At 43.2% G+C, this 21,289-nt stretch overlaps 1 protein-coding gene across 1 annotated transcript in view; it reads right to left on the bottom strand.

The window, feature by feature from the left end:
• Nucleotides 1–17,797, bottom strand: part of arhgap24 (Rho GTPase activating protein 24) — an 88,057-nt gene extending 70,260 nt beyond the window's left edge. Inside the window, exon 1 of the mRNA XM_086301007.1 lies at nt 17,445–17,797. The gene's annotated coding sequence lies outside the window, so the exon portion shown is untranslated. The remainder of the gene's footprint in view (nt 1–17,444) is intronic.
• Nucleotides 17,798–21,289: the final 3,492 nt, after the last annotated feature.

The raw sequence follows: 21,289 nt of genomic DNA, 5'->3' as shown, positions 1-21,289 counted from the left end.
TCGGGGGGGGGGGGGGGGGGGGGGTGTTGTGATTTATATTAACCTATAAGCTTATCGTACAGACCTCTGCATTGCTGGATGTGAAGCTTAAGGCACTCAGACAGAGTTGAGTGTCCACAGACCAAACCTCAAATCTCTTTTATCTTATTCAGTGTGTCACCCACCTACACATGTTGGCCTGCTAGGTCTGATCTTGTCCCAGTTTTATATTTTATCTCTCCTACGTTTAGTGCCTCAATCTGTTGAAGTTGCAATTGGCAAGATGCATTGCCATTTTGCTGATGCCTTTTAAAGGTCTTCATAGCCAGATGCCTCTCTATAACAGTGAACTGACCTGACCACAGACCTACATGTGGAGGCTTGCTTTTATTTTAGTTTGATCCATTTGTACAATTTGAGTTGTTGAACCTTATTTATAATGTGAAGCACTTCACTTTAAGTAGGTTTAAATAGAGAATACTTTCGGCCATTTAGTGCTTATTGACTAGCATTGGTAGCAAGCTAAACTAAGATGATAAAAAAAAAAACGGTAAATGGTTTGTCATAATAACCGCATTAGCATGTCGCTGTTGGTGTTCAAAAACTGAAGGCTTACAGACCTGCTGACATGGCTTTAGACTTTTTATTAAGGTGCAGCTAGGCAATTAAAATCACTTTGTACAAAGTCAAAGGTTTGTGTACAATTCTCATTTTTGTGATTTATTTAGACAACAACAAGTCAACAAGATTACAATATGTTAAAAGATAGGCAAATGAAAACATGTAGTTAGCGGTACCTAAAAGATCAAACTGGTCACAAGCATTTTGCTGCTGGTATACTTTCACCTGTGCGTTAACAAACCATTTTCATCTCTTTCATCCCATTTTTTTTAAAAGTTATGATTTTCCCAGAATTGGACGGCTAGAATGACTGGGCAGAAACAGTGATGCATTTTAGCCTTTAAGAAATAAGTTTACTGTCCACAAAATGCAGCCAAAGTGAAAGAAGGTGTTTTTGTTGGTCCTGAAATCTGTGAACTAATGCTAAAGCCATCTGAATCAGCAGCAATGGGAAACATTTGTGCACAGAATTGTCTTGGCAATATCAGAGCAGAGAATCTTGCTGAGCTTGTGGATAACATGCTGAAAGCACATCAACTAATGAGTGCCAGAATGTCACTGAAATTGCACTTTTTACATTCTCATCTTGACATTTTCCCACCAAATCTGAGTGATGTCACCAAGGTATAAAAGTATTGGAAAACCGACACCAGGAAAAATTGAATCAGAGGATGATGACCCGCTACTGTTTGTTCTTGCAAAGAGAGACGGGTGTGCAGTGCATGCGCAAAAGCAAGTGCCTCAAACATGTTTGTGGATTTATTTTGAGCTAAATTGACAGAAATATGCTTTGGAGAGATCCTGAGATCGTCTTCTCTTGTTTTTGTCCAGAATAAACACATTAAAACAATTTTTGGAAACTTCTAGCCATAGTGTTGATACATTATATTGAGATACACATCATTCACGTCAAACATCAATGATGTGTATCTCAAAAATGTTACGTGCAAGCTTAAATCAGATTTCATGTCTGCAAACATGTCTGCAAAACAAAAAGATAAATAGCCCACCTGAAGTCCTCAGAAGCAAATTTTATTTATCAAAATATATTGATTTGTACATCTGTGTAATACAGGTCAGTGCAGTCTGCATATTAATGTACCCTATAACTACTATAAATATACACACCTGCATCATCATTGACATATGCTAAGACTGCTGCTGTCAGCTATAAGCACTGCCATGTTATCAGTGGCTCTGGTTGTGCTTGGCTTGGTGAATGTCCAACCATCCCACATGGACCAGATGTGGACCAGATGTGGACCAGAAGCAGCTCTGCAGTTTTCCAGGCAGCAGTGGAGCAAGTGCAGCCAGGCTGCTGGCGAATTCAAAACTCTCTCTGGTTCGGTCCAGGTAAGAATGTCACCAGTGCACGTTCATGCACGAGCATACTCGCGCCTTTGCACTCCTCGAAGAAAATAGCTGTTTTCCCATTGCAGTGCGTTGACTACAACCTACTTATTATCTTTTATCCATCTCAAGTTCGTCTTTGTTCCACTTTCATGCTAGATGAATACATGGAAAGCATGAGTAGGGCTTTTCTGTCAACAAAGAGATCAGTTCATTCAGAGAAAAATGATGGTGTGGGCTCATCTAACACTAATATTGGTGGGAATAATCTCTGTTTCCCTGCATGCATTTATTCGTCATCATGTTGGCCAGTCTGCAAGCACACAAATAAACAGAAAAACCAGTAATATCAAAAGTCACTCCAGATTCACTGATATGCTCATAGAGTCACCTGCTGTATTAGGAGTATGAAGCCATAGCCCCACATTTTTATGCCTCCTGCATGGGGCACAGCTAACAGCACTGCTGGGACCAACCAATGGTAAAACTTTGAATTGAAACTGTAAATAACTCAGCCCTTTCTTAATGTGAATATCTTGGATCTGGCTGACAGTAGAAATACCATTTAGATTTACATTACACTGTGGCCCAGTCCAGGGGTAATAAATTGCCGTACAAATGCATAGCCATTACTAAATCTATAAATTACCTGACAAATGGAATAGAAGCAGAAGAAAAGTTAGTGTTTTTATCGGCCCATGCAGGAACTGCATGATGAATGGTGACCTTTGCAAAGTTACTCATTTTAATTGTTGTGGTCTCACTAAAAGCACATTCATATTTGTGGGTGACATAAACAAGTCTAATAGACTCAATAGAAAAGAACAGCAATAAACTGATGAACAAAGTACAGTATATGTATATGATCATCAGGTTCTTCATTTAGCAGTTTTCAAAAGCAGTGAAACACATGATGCTTTATCACTTATGCACATCACATTCCTGAGTTTTAATTGATAGAAACCCAATGAAGCAGACAACCATTTCCTCAAAAGCTTGCATACATATCACAAATAAGAAATCATAACAGCAGCGGATGGTTTATGTGGCCATCAAGCAACAACAACCCAAACAAGTGCTAAGGTAAGCTCAATGACCCGTTTTCCAAACCAGCCATTCGTTGTGGAAGACACCTCCCCAGTACGTGCTTATAGTTGTGGCTGTAAGCATATTTATGAAGCACCAGCAAAGTCTCTTCAGAGCACATCACTGTTATATCGATTCAGCATTTTGAAAACCACCTCCAAGAGCTGTATACTGTGTCCCAGTAAAACACCTGTGTGTACAGATGCATGTGTGCAGCAGCGTATCAGTCCCTTGAGCCACAGTCTCAAAATAAACAGCGGCACACTGGAACAGTAATATTAATGACTTTTTGGTCTCCCAGCATAACCCCACTGTTAGGAAAGGGAGGAAACTAGTGACACACGAAGACAAGAAAGCTTTCAGATTCAGTCTGCTTTAAACTTTAAGGTGCTTTCTTTTACATACAACCATACAGGTAGAGTACATTTCAAATGAAGACAGTAATGTAATCAATGTTGTTTAAGTTAGAGGTTGACATGAACCCTTGTTTTTTAGTAAGGTGATCAGATCAAGCATGATATAGAATTTGGCATTTAATTTTCAAAGCAATATTTATCATTTAAAACCAGAAAAAGCAATTGTTTATGAGCTTTTCAGCAATGTGTATTTCTGACCTAGTTGGCAACACTGTGCAAAGACACGTTCTTGACTGTGTACCACCATCTGCTCGGCTGTGATGCTGCTCTTATGCATGTGCTGCAGACTGAGCTGAGATCATTCTAAACAATACAAAGAAGCCACATGCACTCACTGGCTGCTTTCTCAGATTCACCTGTTCAGCTGCTTATTAATGTAATTATCTCATCAGCCAATCACGTGGCAGTAAGTCAATGCATTTAGGCATGTACATATGGTCAAATCAGCTGAAGGTCAAAAATAGCTGAAGTTCAAACTTTCATATGGGAGAGAAAGGCAATTTTATGAATGCTGCACGGTTGTTGTTGTGAGATGGGCTGGGAGTATTTCTGAAACTGCTGATCTACTGGGATTTTCCCACACAACCATCTTTAAGGTTTACAGAGAACGTTCTGAAAAAGAGACGATATCCAGCCGCCACAGTCTAGCTGGGTATTGTTGCTGACTATATCGGTCCCTTTTATGACCACAGTGATGGTTGCTTCCAGCACGATAGCACACCACAAAGCTCAAAACATCACAAACAGGTTTCTTGAACATGAAAATAAGTCTACTGCAGTCAAATGACCTCCAAATCACCAGATCTCAATCCAACAGAGCACCTTTGGGATGTGGTGGATCATCATGGATGTGCAGCTGACAAACCTGGAACAGCTGCAGCACCTAGTTGGAGCTACGGCATGAAGAATGAAGGTAGTTGTTATATATATATATATATATATATATATATATATATATATATATATATATATATATATATATATATATATATATATATATAACATTCGAAAGAAGGGACTGCTCTCACAGCTAGAGATTGACGAGGTACAACACAAATGCTACGGCAAGGAGGAGTCAGGACGCCAGGTCAGGAGGGCGATATCATCACCCCCACCCGAGATTGGGTACATAGCCCCAAGTGCGATAGGAGAAGGATCGTTGAGTGCGAGAGGAACTGACCTGAAAAATAGGATCATGGCCAAGCTTGAAACCTGGATCCCCCGTAGCCGGTTACCAAGATTACGTGAAGTACCCTCAGAAGGTCTGCTAGATGATGTTAATGCAGCACTACGGGCAATACCTACAACCACGATTACCGACACTAACAAGCTGATCTACAATACGGCAGGAGTGATCAGTGAGATGTTTGGCTACAAGTTGAACAGCGACAAGGGGCATTACCCTCCATGGAGAAGGAGGCTAGAGGGCAAGATCAAAGTAGCACGGAGGGAGGTTAGCCAACTAACGGAGTTGCAGAAAGGTGCGACAAATAAGGTGCCTAAGAAATACAGCAAGCTGTCCATACCTGAGGCCTTGGAAACTGCCAAGCAAAGACTCACAGCCTTGGCCAGCCGCTTGAGGAGGTACACCAGAGAGATAGAAGGCAGGAGAATAAACCAGCTGTTCTCCACAGAACCAGCAAAGGTGTACTCTCAGTGGCAAGGGAACAATAAGAGAACAGCACCACCAAGGCTGGAGACGGAGCAATACTGGAAGAGCATATGGGAGAAGGATGCAACCCATAACGGCAATGCTCAGTGGCTAGAGGATCTGAGGGCAGACCACAGCGACCTCCCTGAACAGGGTCCAGTAACCATCACAGTGGCAGATATCCAAGAAAGGGTCTCCAGTATGAAGAGTTGGACAGCACCAGGGCCCGACATGGTTCACGCCTACTGGCTGAAGAAGCTGACTGCACTCCACGAGCGTCTGGCAGCACAAATGAACCAGCTGCTAGTTAACGAGAGACACCCGGAATGGCTAACTGAAGGCCGGACGGTCCTGATCCCCAAGGACCCCAAGAAGGGACCGGTCCCTTCCAACTACCGACCAATAACCTGCCTCAGTACTACATGGAAGCTCCTGTCAGGCATCATATCGGCTAAGATGAACAGGCACATGGGTCAATACATGAGCGGGACACAGAAAGGAATTGGCAAGAATACCAGAGGCGCAAAACACCAGCTACTGGTAGACAGAACAATCAGCCGAGACTGCAAGACCAGACTGACCAACCTGTGCACTGCCTGGATTGATTACAAGAAGGCCTATGACTCAATGCCCCCCAGCTGGATACTGGAATGCCTAGAATTGTACAAGATCAATGGGACCCTAAGAGCCTTCATCAGGAACTCAATGGGGATGTGGCGTACAACACTAGAGGCCAACTCCAAGCCCATAGCACAAGTCACCATCAAGTGCGGGATCTACCAAGGAGATGCTCTGTCCCCACTGCTGTTCTGCATAGGCCTGAACCCCCTCAGTGAGATCATTAACAAGACTGGCTACGGATACCGACTATGGAACGGAGCAGTTGTCAGCCACCTCCTGTACATGGATGACATCAAGCTGTATGCCAAGAGTGAACAAGACATCGATTCACTGATCCACACTACCAGGCTATACAGCAATGACATTGGAATGTCGTTCGGACTGGAGAAGTGTAGTCGGATGGTAACAAAGAGAGGGAAGGTAGTCAGAACTGAGGGGATTGAACTACCAGAAGGCAACATTGCAGACATAGAGGACAGTTACAAGTACCTGGGGATCCCGCAGGCAAATGGGAACCATGAAGAGGCCGCTAGAAAGGCTGCAACCACCAAGTACCTGCAGAGGGTCAGGCAAGTCCTGAGGAGTCAGCTGAATGGTAAGAACAAGATCCGGGCCATCAACACGTACGCCCTGCCCGTGATCAGGTACCCTGCTGGGGTAATAGGCTGGCCAAAGGAGGAGATAGAAGCCACTGACATAAAGACAAGAAAGCTCCTTACCATGCATGGAGGGTTTCACCCCAAGTCCAGCACCCTGAGGCTGTACGCTAAGCGGAAGGAAGGGGGCCGGGGACTGGTGAGTGTCAGCACCACAGTCCAGGATGAGACAAGGAACATCCAAGAATACATTGGGAAGATGGCCCCAACTGACCGAGTGCTCAGTGAATACCTCAGGCAGCAGAAACCCAAGAAAGAGGAGGGAGACGAGGAACCATCATGGAAGGACAGGCCCCTGCACGGTATGTACCACCGGCAGATAGAGGAGGTGGCTGATATCCAGAAATCCTACCAGTGGCTGGATAAAGCTGGACTGAAAGACAGCACAGAGGCACTAATCATGGCAGCACAAGAACAAGCTCTGAGCACAAGATCCATAGAGGCTGGGGTCTATCACACCAGGCAAGACCCCAGGTGCAGGCTGTGTAAAGATGCCCCAGAGACAATCCAGCACATAACAGCAGGGTGCAAGATGCTAGCAGGCAAGGCATACATGGAACGCCATAACCAAGTGGCCGGCATAGTGTACAGGAACATCTGTGCCGAGTATAACCTGGAAGTCCCGAGGTCAAAATGGGAGATGCCCCCAAGGGTGGTGGAGAATGACCGAGCTAAGATCCTGTGGGACTTCCAGATACAGACGGACAAAATGGTGGTGGCTAACCAACCGGACATAGTGGTGGTAGACAAACAGAAGAAGACGGCCGTAGTGATCGATGTAGCGGTTCCGAATGACAGCAATATCAGGAAGAAGGAACACGAGAAGCTGGAGAAATACCAAGGGCTCAGAGAAGAGCTCGAGAGGATGTGGAGGGTGAAGGTAACGGTGGTCCCCGTGGTAATCGGAGCACTAGGTGCGGTGACTCCCAAGCTAGGCAAGTGGCTCCAGCAGATCCCGGGAACAACATCGGAGATCTCTGTCCAGAAGAGCGCAGTCCTGGGAACAGCTAAGATACTGCGCAGGACCCTCAAGCTCCCAGGCCTCTGGTAGAGGACCCGAGCTTGAAGGATAAACCGCCCGCATGGGCGTGCTGGGTGTGTGTGTGTTTATATATATATATACACACTCAACAAAAATATAAACGCAACACTTTTGTTACTGCTCCCATTCCCCATGGGATGGACATAGAGACCTAAAATTCATTCCAGATACACAATATAACCATCCCTCCCAAACAGTGGTCACAAATCAGTCCAAATGTATGGTAGTGGGCACATCTGCCATATTGAGATAATCCATCCCACCTCACAGGTGTGCCACATCAGGATGCTGATCTGACATCATGAGTAGTGCACAGGTGTACCTCAGACTGCCCACAACAAAAGGCCACCCTGGAATGTGCAGTTTTTGCGCTATTGGGGGTCTGGGGACCCAGAACCGGTCAGTATCTGGTGTGACCACCATTTGCCTCATGCAGTGCAACACATCGTTGCATGGAGTCTATCAGATTGTCAATTGTGGCCTGTGGAATGTTGGTCCACTCCACTTCAATGGCTGTGCGAGGTTGTTGGATATTCGTGGGAACTGGTACACGCTGTCGTATACGTCGGTCAAGCACATCCCGAACATGCTCAATGGGTGACATGTCCGGTGAGTATGCTGGCCATGCAAGAACTGGGACATTCTCAGCTGCCATCTGCCCTGAACAATGTGAACCATGATTCATCCGTGAAGCGCACACCTCTCCAACGTGCCAGACGCCATCGAATGTGAGCATTTGCCCACACAAGTCTGTTACGGCGACGAGCTGGAGTCAGGTCAAGACCCCGATGAGGACGACGGGCATGCAGTTGAGCGTCCCTGAGATGGTTTCTGACAGTTTGTGCGGAAATTGTTTGGTTGTGCAAACCAATTGTTCCAGCAGCTGTCTGGGTGGCTGGTCTCAGACGATCTTGGAGGTGAACCTGGATGTCGAGGTCCTGGGCTGGTGTGGTTACACGAGGTCTGCGGTTGTGAGGCCGGTTGGATGTGCTGCCATATTCTCTGAAATGCCTGTGGAGACGGCTTATGGTTGAGAAATGAACATTCAATGCACGGGCGACAGATCTGGTTGACATTCCTGCTGTCAGCATGCCAATTGCACGCTCCCTCATTGCTTGTGGCATCTGTGGCATTTTGCTGTGAGACAAAACTGCACATTCCAGGGTGGCCTTTTGTTGTGGGCAGTCTGAGGTACACCTGTGCACTACTCATGATGTCAGATCAGCATCCTGATGTGGCACACCTGTGAGGTGGGATGGATTATCTCAATATGGCAGATGTGCCCACTACCACACATTTGGACTGATTTGTGACCACTGTTTGGGAGGGATGGTTATATTGTGTATCTGGAATGAATTTTAGGTCTCTACGTCCATCCCATGGGGAATGGGAGCAAAAACAGTGTTGCGTTTATATTTTTGTTCAGTGTATATATATATATACAGTGGGGCAAAAAAGTATTTAGTCAGCCACCGATTGTGCAAGTTCCCCCACTTAAAATGATGACAGAGGTCAGTAATTTGCACCAGAGGTACACTTCAACTGTGAGAGACAGAATGTGAAAAAAAAATCCATGAATTCACATGGTAGGATTTGTAAAGAATTTATTCGTAAAATAGGGTGGAAAATAAGTATTTGGTCACCTCAAACAAGGAAAATCTCTGGCTCTCACAGACCTGTAACGTCTTCTGTAAGAAGCTTTTCTGTCCCCCACTCGTTACCTGTATGAATGGCACCTGTTTGAACTCATCATCTGTATAAAAGACACCTGTCCACAGCCTCAAACAGTCAGACTCCAAACTCCGCCATGGCCAAGACCAAAGAGCTTTCGAAGGACACCAGGAAAAGTATTGTAGACCTGCACCAGACTGGGAAGAGTGAATCTACAATAGGCAAGCAGCTTGGTGTGAAAAAATCAACTGTGGGAGCAATCATCAGAAAATGGAAGACATACAAGACCACTGATAATCTCCCTCGATCTGGGGCTCCACGCAAGATCTCATCCCGTGGGGTCAAAATGATCATGAGAACGGTGAGCAAAGATCCCAGAACCACACGGGGGGACCTGGTGAATGACCTGCAGAGAGCTGGGACCAAAGTAACAAAGGTCACCATCAGTAACACACTACAACGGCAGGGAATCAAATCCCGCAGTGCCAGACGTGTTCCGCTGCTGAAGCCAGTGCATGTCCAGGCCCGTCTGAAGTTTGCCAGAGAGCACATGGATGATACAGCAGAGGATTGGGAGAATGTCATGTGGTCAGATGAAACCAAAGTAGAACTTTTTGGTATAAACTCAACTCGTCGTGTTTGGAGGAAGAAGAATACTGAGTTGCATCCCAAGAACACCATACCTACTGTGAAGCATGGGGGTGGGAACATCATGCTATGGGGCTGTTTTTCTGCCAAGGGGACAGGACGACTGATCCGTGTTAAGGACAGAATGAATGGGGCCATGTATCGTGAGATTTTGAGCCAAAACCTCCTTCCATCAGTGAGAACTTTGAAGATGAAACGAGGCTGGGTCTTCCAACATGACAATGATCCACAACACACCGCCCGGGCAACAAAGGAGTGACTCCGTAAGAAGCATTTGAAAGTCCTGGAGTGGCCTAGCCAGTCTCCAGACCTCAACCCCATAGAAAATCTGTGGCGGGAGTTGAAAGTCCGTGTTGCTCGGCGACAGCCCCAAAACATCACTGCTCTCGAGAAGATCTGCATGGAGTAATGGGCAAAAAATACCAGCTACTGTGTGTGCAAACCTGGTAAAGACCTATAGTAAACGTTTGACCTCTGTTATTGCCAACAAAGGTTATGTTACAAAGTATTGAGTTGTATTTTTGTTATTGACCAAATACTTATTTTCCACCCTGATTTACGAATAAATTCTTTACAAATCCTACCATGTGGATTCATGGATTTTTTTTTTTCACATTCTGTCTCTCACAGTTGAAGTGTACCTCTGGTGCAAATTACTGACCTCTGTCATCATTTTAGGTGGGGGAACTTGCACAATCGGTGGCTGACTAAATACTTTTTTGCCCCACTGTGTATATATATATATATATATATATATATATATATATATATATATATATATATTTGTCCACATCATCCTCTTCATGTATGTTGTCTTACTCCAAGCTGTATAGGCTCGAAAGCCTACTACCAATTAAGCATATTAGGTGATGTGCATCTCTGTAATGAGAAGGGGTGTGGTCTAATGACATCAACACCCTATATCAGGTGTGCATAATTATTAGGCAACGTCCTTTCCTTTGGCAAAATGGGTCAAAAGAAGGACTTGACAGGCTCAGAAAAGTCAAAAATAGTGAGATATCTTGCAGAGGGATGCAGCAGTCTCAAAATTGCAAAGCTTCTGAAGCGTGATCATCGAACAATCAAGCGTTTCATTCAAAATAGTCAACAGGGTCACAAGAAGCGTGTGGAAAAACCAAGGCGCAAAATAACTGCCCATGAACTGAGAAAAGTCAAGCGTGCAGCTGCCAAGATGCCACTTGCCACCAGTTTGGCCATATTTCAGAGCTGCAACATCACTGGAGAGCCCAAAAGCACAAGGTGTGCAATACTCAGAGACATGGCCAAGGTAAGAAAGGCTGAAAGACGACCACCACTGAACAAGACACACAAGCTGAAACGTCAAGACTGGGCCAAGAAATATCTCAAGACTGGTTTTTCTAAGGTTTTATGGACTGATGAAATGAGAGTGAGTCTTGATGGGCCAGATGGATGGGCCCGTGGCTGGATTGGTAAAGGGCAGAGAGCTCCAGTCTGACTCAGACGCCAGCAAGGTGGAGGTGGAGTACTGGTTTGGGCTGGTATCATCAAAGATGAGCTTGTGGGGCCTTTTCGGGTTGAGGATGGAGTCAAGCTCAACTCCCAGTCCTACTGCCAGTTTCTGGAAGACACCTTCTTCAAGCAGTGGTACAGGAAGAAGTCTGCATCCTTCAAGAAAAACATGATTTTCATGCAGGACAATGCTCCATCACACGTGTCCAAGTACTCCACAGCGTGGCTGGCAAGAAAGGGTATAAAAGAAGAAAAACTAATGACATGGCCTCCTTGTTCACCTGATCTGAACCCCATTGAGAACCTGTGGTCCATCATCAAATGTGAGATTTACAAGGAGGGAAAACAGTACACCTCTCTGAACAGTGTCTGGGAGGCTGTGGTTGCTGCTGCACGCAATGTTGATGGTGAACAGATCAAAACACTGACAGAATCCATGGATGGCAGGCTTTTGAGTGTCCTTGCAAAGAAAGGTGGCTATATTGGTCGCTGATTTGTTTTTGTTTTGTTTTTGAATGTCAGAAATGTATATTTGTGAATGTGGAGATGTTATATTGGTTTCACTGGTAAAAATAAATAATTGAAATGGGTATATATTTGTTTTTTGTTAAGTTGCCTAATAATTATGCACAGTAATAGTCACCTGCACACACAGATATCCCCCTAAAATAGCTAAAACTAAAACAAACTAAAAACTACTTCCAAAAACATTCAGCTTTGATATTAATGAGTTTTTTGGGTTCATTGAGAACATGGTTGTTGTTCAATATTAAAATTATTCCTCAAAAATACAACTTGCCTAATAATTCTGCACTCCCTGTATATATATATATATATATATTCATTCTAGTATCTACTAGATGTATGTCAATTTTTCAGTTTCAACAGCTAATTATGGTCAAACAATATATCAGTGAGGCTTTAATCCAAACTACCATCTGTCATGCCTACTAGATTGTATTTCATTGCTAACATTACTTCTGTTTCATCCAACAGGGAACATTCAAGGTGCCTTGTACTTAACACGATGCTAGAATTTTCTCATAACATGCCTGAGAACTTTGCCCATGATGAAGAAAAAACACCCTGACCTTCACTGTAAACATCAGCTTTGTATATATTTCACACGCATGCACACACACACAGACACACCCGCACACTCAGAGTGCTGAGTTGTAGATATCTTCGTGCTGTCCTTCTAAGGTTGTGCAGCATGCACTATAATTTCTTAGCAGGGTGCAACATATCTGTGGTTCTCAGGCAGTCCGATAAAAATGAATGAACTGAGAGCACACAACTCAAGCAGAAAAAAAAGCAGAGACTGATTTCTCTGTGTTGAAGTGAGAAGAAGTCTTTCAAAACACCATCAGTGCTGGTCCCTTATTGAGCACAGACGTATTAATAGGCAGTCTTTGTCCATGGGAAACTGAGCCAGGTTGCATCAGCTTCATGGACTTTGTTGATTTAAAAATATACATCTGTCAATGAAATAATAAAAATACAGGCAGCAGATGTATCATAAGTGATGACAGCTATTTTCTGAAGCAGGCAGAAAGGTACCAAGTGGTACAATAAAGCATTGTTTCATAGTACATAACCATGTGATAAAAACAAAAAGGGGCTCTATGTTTAGCTTGCCGCTAAGGCTTCAACATATACAGCCATAAATAAAGTTATGGCAACTTTTACACATTAGCTGGCCAAGTTTTAAGTGATGTCATATGTACCATATGTTGGATAACAGTATAGCCATGCGCTATGAAATAAAGATATCTAAGAGGTCGAAAGGAAGGTGACCAAGGCTGTAAAGTCTCTGAAATGTGACACCAGAGACCTTCCTGTCTACACAGGACTGGTCTCACAGCATCAGGAGGTTGCTAGTTTTCACTGCTTACACACACTGTTTGTTCCCCATATGGGAAACTACTGAAGCTAAGAGCACACAAAAAAGCCTTAGCTGCTGTTTGACATGTCTTTATTTGAACTGAACTAGTTTGGAAGAAAGGAAGATTGAGGCCTTGCTGCACTGTGTGGCTCTTCCTTTGGGAAATTAAAGTTCTGCTTTTCTTGCAGATAAAGACTACAAAAGAGCTAGCAAAAGATATATTTGGGCTGTAGAAAACAAGGATATTCCACCCTCTGCTTATTGGAACTATAGAGATAATTGCATAAATGGTTGAACTTTTTGGTCTTGGCAGAAAATTCTGCCACATGGGCCACCACAGGAAGTGACTGGTCACAACAGCAGCCCAGAGCACTGCTGAGAGGTAATTGGATTCAACAAAGTTAGAACTACTGACTTTCCCACTCTGCGGCTGCCACAAAGCATGAGGATGAAATGTTAATGTTTAAGCACATCTACTAACACTGAAATCTGTGCAGTGATATCAGGCAAATTACCAACCATGTACTTTTGCAGTCAAGCTTTAGTTGTTGCAGGACACATAAGGGACAGTTCCTGTGTAGTCAAGCATCCAAACCCAGCTAACCCTACATCTAGAACTCGTCCTGCTTCTGTACTTGTGCTCGTCATGTGCTTAGTTTTTAAAATAGGCGTCTCAAGCATAATGCCCAGGGCCCAGAAGCGGCCCAGCACAGACTACAAACCGGTCCACCGGAAGGTTTTGGAAAATGTGCATAGATCTGAACTATTGATGAAGATTTCCCCCACTGCCATTGATACTACAAAGTATTAAGAAAAAGATAAACTAGTACAAACATATCAAGGGTCCTGTTTTTCACTGTCACCTATAGACATTTCACAAAAAAAAGACATTTTCTATGAATTAAATGACAAGACAAATAATAATAGAAATAATAAGCTCCTCAGGTTTCTAAGAAAATCACATTTTTCAAAACCTTTCAAAACCTGTTGTGACTTATTTGTTCATATAAAACAGACTCAAATACAAAGTGGGCCAAAATTGAAAACTGGAACAAAATCGTGGGCTAACATTGATATTTATTGGAAAAAAAACCTTCCTCCAGATATAAGAATGAATCTTTTCTTATGGACTGAATATGGAACAAGCAAAGCTTAATACTAAACAATATATATATTAGCTGTATAATACCAGTAGGCCAGCTCTAATAGTAATTTGGTATGGCCAAATGTAATTACGCTGCGGGCCAAATTTGGCCCGCGGGCCAGAGTTTGACACCTATGATATAAAAGGTCACTGACAGTCTCAGCTAAGTAAATATTCCCCAGCTTGAAGTATTAATGATTCACTGATAAACAGAAGAGATAAATTCTTCATTGGTGTCATTGCACATTGCAGCAAGCACTGCCATTACCATCAGTCTGTCACCAGTCCTCAGTTCTGCATTTTCAGCAGCTGTAACCTACTTTGAACCTGGTGCTTGCCAGTAAAACCAGAGCCAACTTTCCTTGGGTCATGTAAATCAGTAGTCCAAGAACAAAAATATAAAGCAGCAATGGCTCATCTCCCTTTCTCTGTCTTCACCATGATTGACAGGTGAGCGACTCCACCCTGAACTGACAGACTGTGTGTCATGAAGCTACATTTAGATTTTTTTGTTCACATGAATATGTACTAACTGTGCTAACAGCACAAAAGACCACAAAACACGCAAGATGAAACATGAACTTGCATTACCAGTCAGTGCCATCAACTCTTTAAATATCTCTAACCACCCTCACCCCCTCTCTCGAAACGCAGAGGGCCTCTGTGACCAGCATGTGTTAAAGACAAATATAACCCTCGGCTGCCAAAGCTGCTACCTCGAGAGCAGTCTGTTTCTATTAGACTTCTGTTATAAAGTCACAGAGGTGAGAGGACGGCATGCTGCTTGCTGCGCTGTTGCTGTGCTAATCACCGGAAAGGATGTGAAAGAGGAAGGGCTTCAGAGCAGTCACAGATGGAAGTACTCGCACACATGTGAAAAAAATAAATAAGGATAATAATCCATTGCTCCATCCAACACTCACACAATTTAGGCCTACGGTGATTTAACGTGGGACGGGGTTACAGGGAGTTCAGGATCTGAGGAGCTGTCTTTCATTATAGGGTAAGAAACATCAATGATTGCTTACTACCCACACAAGTCATTGTGAGTCATGCAGAAAGATGGATGGATGGATGGAAGCGAGACGAGAAGCAAGGAGGCGAGGTGAGCAGTGTAATATATCACAAACACTAAGGGTCAGTTCTTGAAGAGGAATTTCTTGGAGTTCCCAATAAACTGGCTTTATTTTATGAATCAGTGTGACGAGTCAGCATCTGTTTTGTCTACACAACAATTTAGACACGATGTGTGCCCCTCGTTCTCCACTATGCTGGCTTTGTGGTATGATACACTCATTTCATTAGCATACCCCCCACCCACCCACACACATACATACACACACACTCGTTTCCCTCCATGCCATGTGTCACAGTATGTCTGGGAACAGAGCAGCAACCATGTGGAGAGATGAAGGTGAAGACTTCACATTGACCCCTGACTCATCTCACACGTTTTTGACACTGTGACAACTGAATGACAATACTGTTAATTTGGCTGTCTCTACAGTATATGAAGAGGATATTTTCCTGATGGGGAAAAAAAGGACGCCATGCAAGATCATACGCTGCCAGGTGAGAGGGGCAAAGTGAAAACAGCGCCCAGTGACCACAGTCATTTTCACTAGTGATGTTTGCTGGAAGGAGTTTATGCTGACTCTGCATTATAACCTCCATAAATGTCACACAAGATGCTGTGCCTGGCAACAAAACAAAAATAGCAAATTGTCAGTTTGAATATAAAGATTAGCCGTGTCTACTTGATTTAATCTTTTTTTTCCAAAACATGAAGAAAATTAAACAAAAACAAACAAACAAAAAAACACCTTTAGCTATAGGACTTCCAATCTGAACTCTAGATTTGCTGCAGTTCAGTCCTTCTGGTCCCCACACCCTCTTCAGTAAACAGACATTACATGGCTAGACCTGGGAACAGTCCCGCACAGCAGCTGACACGGGGAACCTGATCCCTGAGCTTTCCAGCAGCACAGCTTGTGAGCTGTAGCCATTCCTGACACACGGGAGTCATCATCCTTCCTTCTACTGGTTTGCTCTCATGTATTTCTTTTCCATTCACACTTCTGTTTTACCGATGTTCTGCCATGATCCCTTTAACTCTTTCTTTTCTCCACCACGTTCCTCTCTTTGTTGACTACTTTTTCCATTTTAGTAAGCTGGAATGAGTGACATTCTCTCTCTCTCTCTCTCTCTCTCTCTCTCTCTCACACACACACACACACACACACACACACACACACCAGTTCAAAAATGTTTCCAAACAGTACTGACTATCTTGTGATCAAATCGTACCAGCCAAGATGCCAAGGTGTTCTTGGTCCAGAATATTTGAAAAGAATATAGGATTTAGGATAAAAAGAAATATAACAATTGGTTATTTTCATATGAGAAGTTAATTATACAAAAATGAAAACTAATGTGGGACAAGGGCTTAAAATGTGTATGGGAATGCAGACCCTACTCCCCTTTGTCCCTGTACTCCTGGCACACTTCACTCAATAATGTAAAACCACATCAATCTTTGAAATCAGGCAAACATGTAAGATGTGTTTTTACCATAAATCAAATCCATCCACAGATAGACAAACTTCTACGTGCTACAGTCAAAAGTACTCAGAACTGAGGTCATAAGCAACAGTCTTACCATTTTAAAGATTATTCTATTGGTTTAACTGTACGGCATAACAAAACCTGACACTTACTAATTTTTCCCGAAAGTTTAATGCTGAAGTTTAATGCTTCCCGGCCTTCCAACAACAATTGCCACACATGCTCCTAATTTCATATTTCAGCCACACATGTGTAGCTTTTAGACAATAACGGAGCTAATGGAAAAAGACTACAGCTTAAAGAAAGTTTTACGCGTTAATGCACAGATTCACAGCAGCTCAGAAGTCGTGCATTTGACGTTTCCGTTGCTCAACATGGCAGTCACCGCAGGTGTAACTACTTCACACAATAAATCACTTTAATGAGCCATTAACCCAGCGATGCCGCTTTAAAAATGTGCCAAAGCAAAACCACATGCCATATTTACTGTGCTGTAGTCTAAGGTGAAGAATGCCTGTTATGACTGAAATATAAATACATAGTAACAAAGTGTCCGTTTTGCTTACAGCATTTTCATAATCATAACAAAGAGTCAACAGATTTACTGAACGGACTCACCTTTCAAACGAGCAGCCCTGTTGAATCTCACAGCTCGGATGTGTGGTGATGCCCAGACACCGTATCCTCTTCAGCGACAGGTCAATCAATCAACTACAAGACAAATCCCGCTCACACACAAGCTCAAGTTGTCCTCATGCTCAGCTGCTGCTGCTGTTGTTGTTGCTCCCCTCCTGGACTGGCACAATGTATGAGTGTGTGTGCAGTGTGGATTGAGTTAGCCGAGACTCAGTCGAGCTGTTAGAAACTTTTCCCCTGACTGCTCACACCATCTGCACGCTGAGAAAGTCTCTGCTGTTGGACAGGATGACTGTTGCGGTCAGCACAGTCACACACACACGGGGCACCATTACAGCTGGAGTCCGCCCAGGCACGTGCACACGCACACAAACGCGCTCACGCCGTCTTTCTCAGCACCGCAGTATCTGCAGTCCCAGCTCCTCCAGTCATCCCGGCTGCTGAGGCGCTCACGCTCGGTGTAAGACAGCAGTGTGTGTTGGTACAGAGAGGTGGAGGAGGAGGAGGCAGGGAGGGGAGGAGTGTGTGTGTGTGTGTGTGTGTGTGTGTGTGTGTGTGTGTGTGTGTGTGTGTGTGTGTGTGTGTGTGTGTGTGTGTGTGTGTGTGTGTGTGATACAGAGAGAGAAATCATGTTTGAGGAAGTCTCAAAGAACGAGGGAGAGCTCCGACTGAGCAGTGCCTCAGTTGACTTTCTCTTTTATTTCAGCATACAGAGCAAAGTAACCAGCAGTTTTGAAACTTGTGCTGCTCATCTTAAAATTTCAACAGCCAGGAAATTTCCCACAGCAGGCTTATAATGCAGAATAAACAGAAAAAATCTCGACTTTTCCACACACCATCTGTGACTAATCCAGCGTGCATACACACCCAGAGTTTTACGGGGTCTTCAACATGACATGTACAAACGACTGCGTGCAGGCAGCTCAGCAAACATTTATTCAGTCACTCTGTCCTCACTTTGGTCCCAGCCCAGCTGTATACATAGCCCCTGGAAAGTGTTGCTTTTTTGGGGGGTGGTCAAAAAGTTGTTGATGTTTTTTTTTTTCCTAAATTCATAGTGCTGCATTAGCTAATTCTGGTGAGGAGGCGTTTTTCATTCTGTAATTTACAAATAAAGTAGTGCCTGGGATGAGATCGCATGAGCTGTCACAGTCTGAATCACTGTATCTGTGCTCCTGCAGGCAGAACGTCTGAGTTGTGTGGTAATTTCCCATCATTATGCTTCTTATTCAGCATATTTTACAATAAAGAGCAACACAGCTTGCTAACAAGGCTGGTTATGATCACACTAAGCCACTTTTTTAGGTTACATGAACAAATATTGCTGCTCATCTGTTTGTTTATGTTATTTACTTTTTTCTACTTGGAGGGAAGGCTATCTTCAATGAGCTTACCATTTGTATCACTATTTGTAAAATAGCTTCCGTACTTAAATGATTTGTTTGCATGGTCTGTGCAATATGTGATGACTGAATGAATCAATAAATATCAAACATTTAATTTAAAATTGGTGATAAAAAAAAATGCACTGGCTATTTCATACCCCATAGCATAATAGCACAAAGGAATAGATTAATTTTTTGCATTTGAAAGAAAAAAAAAATTTCAAGCTCAAATGCATAATTTACAGAACTGGTCATGCAAACTACATTATTTGTTATCACCACAGGACCAGCATTTATGAATTCCCAATTTATCCCCTGAGCCTGCAAAAGGTGCTCATTACCAACGGAGAGACGCAAATTCCAGTCTGTGTAGGAGGTAGCTGGTGTGCCCACAATAATTACTTCCTCAAAATCAAATCATCTGCATGATGATGAGTTTGTTTGCAAACTCACAGGTAATAAGATGCGGGCAAATTTGACCTGTTGTGGTGGTGCAGTCCTGCGGAGGAGCTGGTTGAGTGAGGTGACGGAGAACTTTAAATGAAGTGCTGACAACTGTGGAGGAGATAATATCAACAAGCAAGGTCCCAGCTGGGTTCCTGACATAGTAGAGGGTCAAGTGAAGGCTCAGGCCTTTCTTTATTATCTATTAGCTGGCTGTGGGCAAGAGAGAGAGAGAGATCCACGACCTGTTTAGCACCAATCATTAAATTGTGATCATAATTCTCTGGTCATTAGCCATCCGGGCCGCAAGGCTCCACTTATGGGAACATTAGCTTGTCCTCTGCTTCACTTTGGAGTGAAATATCTCAACAGAACTGCAAATGCTTTGTAATAAAATTTCAGTCCCCAGAGGTTGAAATTCACTTATATTTCCTTTCTGGGTTGTAATGAAGTTGACACTTTTAGAGCCAGTTAAAGTCAAGTAAATTGCATCGCTGTGATTTTTTTCTACAGATGTTCATGTTGTGATCATCACTGTTACTGATGGTTTTAGTCAAACTTCTAAGTCAAGGCGACTTTGCTCATTTTAAACTTCACATCTATAGTTTTGTATTCTGCTAGAGTAGCTTTGCATGGCTCACGGTTGTGAAAATAAGTCTTATTTATCAGTTGCTATCTGAAAGAAGCCCTTTTAACTACCCTCACCCTCTCTTTCTTCGAAGTGGCCATCCCTCACAAAACACAAGGTGTGAACAGCAGGTGGGTGGGGCTTCTGCACACACCAAGGTTGGGGGCACCCACTCTTACTGATAAACAGCAGCGTGTTAAAATGCTGACATCAGTGTTGACACTAGAGCACCATTTTTAAGAAGCATTTTCTCACAAATTGCTAATCAGATGACTAAAGACTGTTGGCACAGCAATCATTTAGCTTTATTTTTAAAGCTCTTGTCCATCTAATTCAGTAATAATAAAAAAACAAAGCTTTTTAATATCTGGCAATCAAAAATAAACAGAATTCCTGCTTTGTAATAAAATCTAATCACTTTACAAAAATTAAGCATCCTTATGAGAAATCTCACTAAATAAAATGGAACAAACAACAGCAGGCTCGGAGCCATCTGTCCTCGGCCATCCCTCGGCGTGTTTAATTATATTTGCAGGACGAGGAATGCTGAACATGAAACAGTGTGACCTTGTGACGTAGGAAGTGGCCATCTGTAAACAAGCTGGAGCTGCATCTACTCCCATGAGATATTCTGGGAGACCTCATCTGATAGACAACTTATGAGATTAGTATGGATGAATCTTCACAGAGGAAGCCTCTGGGAATGAGTTTTTCTCAGTGTGTTCTCATGGCCTTGCAGTCAGAGGTTTTGGACTGGTGGCTTCTGGACAGACAGCAGGAATCTCTGTTGAGAAGAACCTACTCGCTGTGAATGGGAATAATGCTTTTGTTATTTGTTTTTCAGCTTTTCAGCTTCATTTCTCCATTTGTAAGTTTCTTATTCACTTATGTCCCCTTGTGTAAATTCCCAAAGAATGAAAGCAGTAGCTGAGTGATCTTCAACTTCTGCCAGTCAGTGTGTCGCGACAGTAAGTGGGTAGATGACCACAGTGGGCAGGTGTCTGGGAGCACTTCCCTTTTAGCATCATAATGAGGTTTAGTTTGGCAAAATCTAGAGAGCCTCTACAGAAAGGTAGAAAGGCTTACGTGTTAGACTCAAAAGCAGATAAGCAGCCAGTAAACCGTCTCATTTTACAGAAATAAATGCCAGCTCACTAACTAAGGATGCAAGATGCTCCATATAGCTTCAGTGGCTATAATCAGTACCCCACAAAGCCACAAAGCAGACACACAGAGGTTGTAACTGGTTGGCAAACGGTCCTGACAGAGAGGAAAAAACAAAAATACACAAGGCAGATGCAAAAATGACTTAAATAAATGGCAAGTGTTGAATAATGTTGGTGCTTTTTTGACTCTGAGTGAAACTCTTT

Source organism: Aulonocara sp. 'chitande type north' Nkhata Bay, linkage group LG7 (genome assembly GCF_057382095.1).
Source record: "Aulonocara sp. 'chitande type north' Nkhata Bay isolate Kocher_YH1m ecotype deep benthic linkage group LG7, A_spYH_male_GT1.1, whole genome shotgun sequence".
NCBI lineage: Eukaryota > Metazoa > Chordata > Actinopteri > Cichliformes > Cichlidae > Aulonocara > Aulonocara sp. 'chitande type north' Nkhata Bay.
Note: the sequence above shows the minus strand (reverse complement) of the source record. Positions and strands in the feature narration are given on the sequence as shown.